At 35.4% G+C, this 10505-nt stretch overlaps 1 pseudogene; it reads left to right on the top strand.

Annotated features, from left to right (window-relative positions):
- Positions 1-850: 850 nt before the first annotated feature.
- On the top strand, positions 851-7432 carry LOC121791990 (annotated as a pseudogene).
- Positions 7433-10505: the final 3073 nt, after the last annotated feature.

Consider the following 10505-nt stretch of genomic DNA (forward strand, 5'->3'; position numbering starts at 1 on the left):
CTTCCATATGTGCCCCAATAGAAGCTGGTTTCATGATCTTCAAGAAGCATCAGGTACTGTGGTGCTAGGTAATAACCATATTTGCCAGATTAAAGGGATAGGGAAAGTAAAGTTAAGCATACAAGATGGCTCTTTGAAGTTCCTGACTGGAGTGAGGTATATTCCAGAAGTGAAGAGAAACCTCATTTCATTGGGAATGCTAGAGCAGAAGGGGTTCACTATATTAATGAGTCAAGGAAAATTGTTTGTAAAATCTGGAGATGCAGTGATGATGGAGGCTGACAGAGAGCACATCCTCTATTATTTAAAGGCTAAGGCTGTTGATGGAGAGAGCAATGCAGTGTCAGAGGACTCCCTAATGCTATGGCACAAGAGGCTAGGCCATCCAGCTGAAGGGAGCTTAAAAGAACTCATCAAGAAAGGCCTAATCTCTGGAGATCTCAGCAAAATGGACCCCTGTGAGAAGTGTATACTTGGAAAAGCAAAGAAGGCACCCTATCCTACAGGTATTCACTCATCTACAACCCCTTTAGACTATATACACAGTGATCTTTGGGGGCCTTCACCTGTGTGTTCAATTGGTGGAGGAAAGTATTATCTAGCTATCATTGATGACTATACTAGAAAGCTGTGGGTGTATATCCTTAAAGAAAAGTCAGAAACACTCACAAAGTTCAAGATATGGTGTAAGGAGGTGGAGCTAGAGAAGGGAAGGAGTGTGAAATGCTTAAGAACAGACAATGGCCTAGAGTTCTTGTCTGCTGAATTTGATATGTTTTGCAAAGGAAAGGGTATGAAGAGACACAGGACTGTTCCTAATAATCCTCAACAAAATGGTGTTGTAGAGAGGATGAATAGGACTATCCTAGAGAGGGTAAGGTGCTTATTACTTGACTCTGGTCTGAGCAGCAGATTTTGGGGTGAGGCTATGTATACAGCAGCCTATCTCATCAATATATGTCCATCTACTGCCATTAATTCTGAGACTCCTGATTACATGTGGTATGGAGCCCATAGTGACTTTTCAAAATACAAGGTATTTGGGTGTGCAGCCTATGCTCATGCTAGGCAAAGTAAACTTGAAGCTAGGGCTCCGAAATATATATTGCTGGGGTATCAGAGGGGAGTTAAGGGGTATAGGCTCTGGTGTATTGAGCATGGCAAACAGAAGGTGTTGGTGAGCAGGGATGTGGTGTTCTTGGAGGATCAGATGCCATACTTGAAAGAAAGGCTGGACTCCAGTGAAACTGAGGGTGATTTCTTCAAGGTGGAGCCTATGAGGCTTGGCCTAGGAGCAGGTGGAGCTACTAACTCAGAAAGTGAGTCGACTCAGAGAAAGATGAGGCTCCAGCTCAGGGCAGACAGAAGGATGGTGAGTCTACATCTGACTCCACCAGGGAGTATCAAATTGCAAGGGATAGAGGCACAAGAAATGCAAGGCCACCTGAAAAGTTCTCTGATGTGGTCTACTATGCCCTATGTGCTGCAGAAAGCATTGATGGTGCAGACCCTCTTACTTATAAAGAAGCCATGAAGAGTAAAGACAGAGAAAGGTGGATTGAAGCCATGAATGAGGAGATAGAGTCTTTACTCAAGAACAAAACATGGATTTTGGTGGACAAATCCAAGCTGATTACAGATGGTAAGGAAAGGAGGCTGGTAAGTTGTAAGTGGTTGTTTAAAAGAAAGATTGAGACCACTGACAAAGATAGAGTCAGATTCAAGGCAAGGCTGGTGGCTAGGGGCTTCACACAACAAGAAGGAATTGATTTCAATGAAGTGTTTGCTCCAGTTGTTAAGCACACTTCAATTAGGATCTTGTTGGCAGTTGTGAACCAGCTAAATTGGGAACTACAACAGCTTGATGTGAAGACTGATTTCCTAAATGGAGACCTGGAAGAGACTATCTTCATGGAACAGCCAGAGGGCTATGTGAAGATTGGAGAAGAAAGCAAGGTGTGCCTGTTACAGAAAAGCCTCTATGGGCTTAAGCAAAGCCCAGACAGTGGAATAAAAAGTTTGATGCACAGATGAAGAGAATTGGCTTCGCCAAGTCAGAGTATGATGATTGCATTTACATAAAGAAGGCAGGCAAAACTCCTATTGCCTATCTATTACTCTATGTGGATGATATGCTACTTGCAGGACCTTCTATGGCTGAAATTCAGAAAATTAAGGAAGATCTTAAGTCCAGTTTTGAAATGAAGGATCTAGGAGAAGCAAGAAAGATCCTAGGCATAAGTATTCTGAGAGACAGAGGCTGCAAGAAGTCGTGGATGCTGCAAACTGACTATATTAAAAAGGTTTTGCAGAGATTCAAAATGGAGAATGCCAAATCTGCATCAACACCATTGTCCCAGAGCTTTAGACTTTCAAAAGAGCAGGCTCCTAAAACTAAACAAGAGGCTGAGGAGATGGAGTCTATCCCATATGCTAGTATGGTGTCAAGTGTCATGTACACTATGATCTGTACTAGACCAGATCTTGCACATGCTATATCAGTAACTAGCAGATTCATGGCTGACCCGGGGAAGGAGCATTGGAATGCTCTGAGGTGGATTTTAAGGTACATGAAACACACCAGTGACTGGGGATTGTGTTTCACTAGCTGGGAAGGTGAATCTGAAGAGGTTGTGCAGGGTTATTGTGATGCAGACTATGCTGCAAACCTAGATACCAGGAAGTCCCAAACAGGCTACTTGTTTACCATGTTTGGAACTGTGATCAGTTGGAAATCAGGTCTACAAAGTGTTGTTGCTCTTTCAACAACAAAATTTGAATATATAGCTCTCACTACAGCTGTACAGGAGATCTTTTGGATCCAGGGAGTTATTTCAGATTTTGGTTTTGACCAAAGGACAATGGTGATTCATTGTGACAGCAGCTCAGCTATGTGCTTGGCTAAACATCAGTTTTTCCATAAAAGGGGCAAGCACATAGACATAAGGCTGCATTTTATTAGAGATGAGATTGAAAGAGGGAGAGTGAAGGTGATAAAGATTAACACCCTGCACAATCCAGCAGATATGCTCACTAAATCTCTGTGTAGGGATAAGTTTGATCATTGTAAGAATTTGATCAATGTTTGCTGTAAGAACTGAGGTGAGCCCTCAGGTGGAGAATTGTAAGAAGTAGAGTGCTCACTCAGTTGCAAGAAGAGAAGAAAGAAGAGAATCTAAAGGCTGATCAAGGAAAGAAGCAGCCTAGAAGAAACTAGCCGTTGGAGCAGCAGTTAGTAAGTTAAGATGTAGCAGTTATTCTCCTTTCTTTCTTGATTCTTGGGGTAGTTAGTTAGTAGCAGTTGTTACCTGATTTGTAGAGCTTTAAATAGCTCAGATTCGTTTTGTATGTAGTTAGATGAATTCATTCAATAAAGAGATTCCAGTTTGTCCAAGAAATCACCTACTTTCAATACTAAAGTGTTAGTGTGAGTTTTCTGCATAAGTGTGTGAGTACTTCACATTACAGTGTGTGTGTGTGATCTATTCAAGAGTGTGTAAGCCTTGTGTGTTAATCCTAACACATACAATACCGTAGAGTCTTCGGGTCCATAATACAACTAACACGTCTCTTGGATGAACTTGCCATTCAAATTAATTGTGAAAGATTGATAATGTTTGTAATTAGCCAAAAATCTCATATTGGCCAAACCTACTAAATTTCCATCAAATTGCCTAAACTGTAAAACAAATTTCAACAAATAACATAATTAAACAAGAAAATAAAATTGCACCAAAATGATAATTTCCAACAAAATAAGGTATAAGATGCATAAAGTATTAACAAAATATAAGCAATTTATAACAAAACATACCTCAAAAGGTTGAAAATATCGCACCAAGAGCAAGAGGGGGTTAGGGTTGTTTTCGCGTCAGTAAATAGATGAAGGCAGAATGTGTTCTTAGGGCACAAGTTTTACGATAATTTCTTAGGCACATATTCTACCTTCGTAGTATCTGGACTATATGTTGATTGTGTCACCAATAAAGTTATTTCTTTATATTAAGTTTACTCATGCTACCCTCATAGTCTTTAGCTATCTGACTATTATAATAATACTATGATTTACATGGAAATGCTTTTACGTGGTTTTATCTTTCATTTGTTATCATTTGTTCTCTTCTGTAATGCATGCTTATTTTTTTCACTCCGTAGCCTTTTCTGTTTATCGTTGAATGACGACTACAATGTCGTTCTATCCTTTTACCGCTATATAAATCAATGATAAACTTTAATACAAAATTATGTTGATTGGAAAAATATAGCTAGACCTAGTTGTCAATCCAACCCGAAACCCGTGGGTTGGCCCGAATAGCCCGGTAAAATTAGTGTGTTAGGGCTGTAATTTTGTAACCCGAATACAAAACGGGCTAAACGGGTTATCCCGATTGGGTTGGCAGGTTAAACGGGTCGGCCCGATGAGTTGCCACTTTTAATTAAAAAACATTAGGTTTTAGGGATTTTTTGTATTTTTGAATTTCATTTAGCACAATTATTAATCTTCTTCAATCTTCATTTTACACTTTTCACTCGATCTCACACTATCAACTTTCAAGTTCCACCCTGACTCATTATTCCATCGTTCCATCATCCGGCACTACTATCTTACCACTACTAAAGCCAATCAAGACAAAATTAAAAACTAACCCATCACAATCTCAATATATTTATCATTTTAATAGTTATTCATGTAAGATATGATTTTTAATTTTCATAAAGAATTAATTATGAACAATACCAAAATAATGACAGGAAAACAAACTTTAATTCAAATCGATTGATTTAATTTTGATTTATCTTTATTTATGTTGTAGTTGATCGAGTTGAAAGGCTTCTCTCCAACTATTATTGAAAAAACTATGAAAATTTGAAGATTTTATATGATTCTAAAACTAAGAATAAAAAAATATCTAAAATTTTAAATCATTTTATAGAAGAAAATTTTGATACAAGAGATTATTTTTGAAAGTTTTTAAGCCCGAATAGCCAGAAAAATGATAAAGTAAAAGAGGAGAAAAATGTTGCCATAAATGGATATGACGAAGGGAGTCCTAATAGAATTATGACTCTATTTTGTCTATACATAGAGTTGCTCTCACATTAGAAATTGCATCCGAAAATTATAGTGAAAATCACTTGCTTGATATCGCCTCATATATAATTGTAAAATATAAGTATGATCTACTTAGCATTTATAGTAAAATAAAACAATTTTTTAGTATGGAACGAACTAAAATTACAAAATGAAATCCTAATATTGACTCAAAGAGAGATTCATGCATCTTGTCAGCGTAGTATTTATTTTGGGTTATTCCAAATTATTTGATTAAATTTTTTTTGACAAAATTTTTGTCCTTCCATTTTTTTTACTCTCTTTTTTTTCCTTTTCTACCTTACTTTCTTTTTTTAGTAATAATATTTAAATTTGAATATTAATTTTATAAATTTTGTATCCAAGAGAACTGGATGAGACAATAAACAACCCAAAAATAAGAAAACGTGAGGAGCAAGAAGCTTAAACCCTTTTATGAGACAATAACATTTGGCTCTTCCCATTGATTGGAATTGGAGGATCCTCTTATTCTTATTTATGAGAAGAAAATCTCTAGCATAAATGCTATTGTTAAAGTCCTTGAATTGGCTTTGAAGGTATGCTTATTTGTTTTAGCTCTGAAGTTCAAAGTAGATGTAAATATGTTGTTGAGCTGATGTGTCTATCTGTACAGAGGCAAAGGCCACTTCTGATAGTCGCGGAGGATGTGGAAAGTGATGCACTGGCCACTCTTATCCTTAACAAGCTTCGAGCTGGAATCAAGGTCTGTGCAATCAAAGCCCTGGGTTCGGTGAGAACAGGAAATCGGGCTTGCAGGATCTTGCTGCTTTAACTGGGGGCCAAGTATGTATCATGTTGTAATCTTCTTTTTTATGCAATGATTTTATTTGGTGTTGCATTTTTTGTAATAAATTCACGTGGACAGGTCATAACGGAAGAGCTTGGAAGAACTTGGATGATGTGGAACTGGATATACTGGGATCGTGCAAGAAGGTTAGATCTGCTAGACTTATTTGTCGTTGTCTTAACCTGCCTGCATTTTACGGGTTTAGCTGATCTGGTGTTTGTCCTTCACAGATAACCATATCAAAGGATGATACTGTTATTCTTGATGGATCTGGTGAGAAGAAATCCATTGAAGAAAGATGCGAGCAGGTTTGTGTTAATTCTGACAGTGCTGCTTTTGAGCTATGATTATATAACTTTTTGATTTCTCCGTTTCTTTTATCCATGTTTACATGTATGTTCTATAAATGCAGATCAGGTCAGCAGTTGAATTGAGCACTTCCGATTATGACAAGGAGAAGTTGCAAGAAAGGCTTGCCAAGCTCTCCGGCGGTGTAGCTGTGCTAAAGGTTACTTTTTGCTCTCTTGAATCGCCTGTGGTCATCAAAAAAGTTTTTTCTTAAATGAGATGGATATGACTAAAATTTTAAACCATTCTCTCAGATTGGAGGAGCCAGCGAAGCAGAAGTTTGGTGAGAAGAAAGAGAGTGACTGATGCTCTTAACGCCACAAAAAGCAGCTGTAGAGGAAGGGATTGTGCCCGGTACGTTTCCTGTTTCATCACCACGGTTTTAATTTTTGGCTGAACAATCAGGAAGAGATGCTGAGATGATCTTCGTATTATATTATAGGTGGAGGTGTTGCTCTCCTGTACGCAGCCAAAGAATGGAGAAGCTACCCACAGCCAACTTCAATCAGAAGATTGGTGTCCATAATTATTCAAAATGCTTTGAAGGTATGATTTGATGATATGATCCATTATAGTAATGGCACTAGATAATATCTCGACCCTCTGCCCTGACGTACTAGGTTTTGTAAATGCAGACGCCGGTTTACACAATTGCATCAAATGCCGGTGTGGAGGAGCCGTTGTGGTTGCAAATTGTTGGAATCAGAAAATCCAGACCTCGGATATGATGCAGCTAAGGGTAATATGGATACATAATAATACCCGCGCTTTTCAACAGAGATTGTGTGCGGTTATATGCTCTGAATCCTAAAAATGTACGTATAAATTGTGGTGATACGTGGATATGGTAAAGGCTGGAATCATTGACCCGTTGAAGGTCATTAGAACTGTGCTCGTTGATGCTGCTAGGTAAAACCCCCCCGACTCTCTATGGATAAATAGAACTATAACGAATATTCCTCTTTGTCTCTCCCATGACCGATGTTCGGCTATAATTGCTGTGTTTGGCAGTGTCTCTTCATTGATGACAACAACAGAGGCGATTGTGGTAGAGCAACCGACAGAGGTGAAGGCTGGACCACCAATGGGCGGCGGAGGAATGGGTGGCATGGACTACTGAGGTGAGGTGATGGAATGCTGCTTAACAATTGTTTAACAGCAGAAAAGAATAAAAGAGAGTTGTGTTATTTTAAGCGGGATGCAATGATGGGGCGAGTTGGTTTGGTTTTGGATTTGATTTTGTAGGGTTAGTGTTAGTTAGACTCAATTGTTTTGGAATTGTCCATTAATTATTTATCTCCGTCACTTTTCATCTCATTTTCACTCTCAAGAAATTATATATCACTATTTTATTGATTTTGCTTTTAACTGATTTGAAATTGGAATTATATTTGAATTATAATTCTAAATTACTATTTGTTTGGTAAAATAAAAATTAATATTTGAAGAATTATCCACGCCGAGCATATAATCAATTGCTATTTCTTAATTGCTATCTATTTAGCCCTCGTCCGCCATTAAAAGTCCAAGTTCACTTTTATTTTAAATTGTAGATACGCATTTTTTATCACTAGTTTCATTCCATTCACATTCTATTATAAATTAATACTTCATCCGTTCTATAAACATATATGGTCAATTGGTATGGCACGAGAATTAAGACAAAATTGTTAAGTAGGAGATAGGAGGGGAAGGGTAGTTAAAATAGTGTTAGTAGATAATGGGACTCACATTATTAGTAGTGTTTAATGGTGGTATAAGTTTGTAAATAAGTTGATGTATATGGGTAATAAATTGAAATAACTTTCCAATGCACATATTTTTGTGAGACGGATGAAAAAGGAAAGTATACATATTTTTATGGGACGAAGGAGTATACAAAAATGAGTCTCACAATCCATTATCTTTTCTCATTCACTTTTTTTAGATTTCTTAAAATCTGTGCCGAATTCAAATGAGACTCCTACTGGCAGACGGAGGGAGTACGATTAATTTAAGACCATAGGATTTTAAAGATCTAATGGTTTATAAATTGCCATGTATAATTTGTTTTTCTTTTTTTAATACTCCTTCCGTCATAATGTAGTTGAGTCGTATTCCTTTTTAGTTTGTTTTAAGGTAGTTGTGTCATTTCTTCTTTTAGTAAAATCTCTATTCTCTCTTACTTTACCCTCAGATCTTCTCTCTTACTTTACTGTCTCTATTTTAACTATTAACAAATCAATTTTTTAAATCTCGTGCCCAAAAGAAATGTCTCAACTACCTTGAGGCGGAAGGAGTATGAAAAAGATGATAACAACTGTCAAATTTAGGGTTTCGGAATACACTGTCAATATAATGTATTACATATATCAACATGAAAACATGGCAATGTCAACATTATTTCTTATTGACATTTTACAAGCATTATATTGACATATTATGAAAGTTGTAATGATATAAAACCGTTTTACAAAATAAACATTTATGAAAATTTTATCAAAATTTACATATGCATGTAGGATCTTGTTGGAATCCTTATAAAATTATCTTTAATTTGATATATGTGGTGCAAAAACATAATTTGAATCGAGATAGTTATAGCATTTAAAGTTTTGATATATATGGAGTATTTTTTAATAGTTAGTTACAACTAATTTATTGTTAATTGACATTAAAATCCTAATTGACATTTTGTGTACACTGTATTTTTTTATTTATTTATTTTTTATTTTTTTTTACATTTTGTGTACACTGTATCATTACTTAGAATTGAGTGATCTTAACCCTTGATTTGATGATCTAATTCTTTTCATTTAGTTGTAGTTATAAATTTAAGTATGAGTTAGCACCCCTCGCAACTACTTACATATCAAAACACATGCTTCATGAATAAACACAATACAAACACTAATCGAATATACACAACACACTAATACAAATACACAGCTAAACCCCACACAATTCGCACACTATACATGGCAACTACACTCACATTGTACATACTTATTGATACCCACAAAATATATGCACAATACATAGCAATATATTACACTGGGGTACCCACAATAGTATGCACAATACATAGCAAGATATTATACGCTGGAATATGATCGATAACTATTTTAAATTGATAACTGACAATTATATCAACAACCTACGTTATGAATATCAACACGAATATATTTATATGTCAATTAAATATAGTTGACATACACATGTCTTCTGTTGACATGTAAAATCTGATTCCAACAGAAGCATATGTATGTCAACTGCAATTAGTTGACATAGAAATGTCTTTATATTAACATCTATAACATAGGTTGTTGAGATAGTTATCAATTATCAATATAAGATAATTGTCAATCCAGGACCTTACACAATGTATAACTATAAAAATATTTTTTAATTCTCTTTTTTATGTAGACTGTTTAGTTTCAATTTATTTATTTCATTTTATTTTTCTATTGTTATATTTTCTCTGTCTATTATATTATTTTGTATTTTCTTTATATTTGTTTTATTGTGTTAATATATCATTATTTTTTACTCCTTCCGTTCCCCATTAATTGTCCACTTTGATTCCGGCACGGATTTTAAGAAATGTAAAAAAATTGAGTTAAAAGTTAGTGAAATAGAGTCCCACTTTTATTTATTGATTTTATAATACTATATGAGTTGAATAGGTTAGTGAAAATGTGGACCTACTTATCATTTATGGAAAAAGTGAAAGTGGACAATTAATAGAGGGCGGATGAAAATGATAACAGTGGACAATTAATAGAGGGCGGACGGAGAGAGTAATTTTTATGTCTTCATTATAGTATGTCTATGCTCTTTATTATAAAAAAAATAATCTATTTAGATTCATCTCTTTATCATCCACAATATATTGTGTGTGTAATGATGGGTATTGTGTATGTGTATATGTGTAGTGTGTTTGCGGCAATGTTTTAAAAAACTGGGCCGGTGAGTGAACCGGTATTAGTTATATCTATTTGCAAGGTAAAAAGGTTCGACTAGTAATTAACCAGTCCATTCCGGGTCAAATTAAAAAATATATTAAATTTAATTAGTAATAAATTATAATCAATATACGTAATAAAAACATATTCATCGTTGTATATATAATTAATTAATTATGAAGAGTATTTAAAATAATTGAATTATAAAATTTAAATAAATATATAAATTATTAATTAGTGTAGCTAAAAAAGTACTCCCTTTGTTCCATAGTAGAGGAGACATTTCTTTCCAGTACGAAGATTATGAAAAGGT

Source organism: Salvia splendens, unplaced genomic scaffold (assembly GCF_004379255.2).
Source record: "Salvia splendens isolate huo1 unplaced genomic scaffold, SspV2 ctg99, whole genome shotgun sequence".
Lineage (NCBI taxonomy): Eukaryota > Viridiplantae > Streptophyta > Magnoliopsida > Lamiales > Lamiaceae > Salvia > Salvia splendens.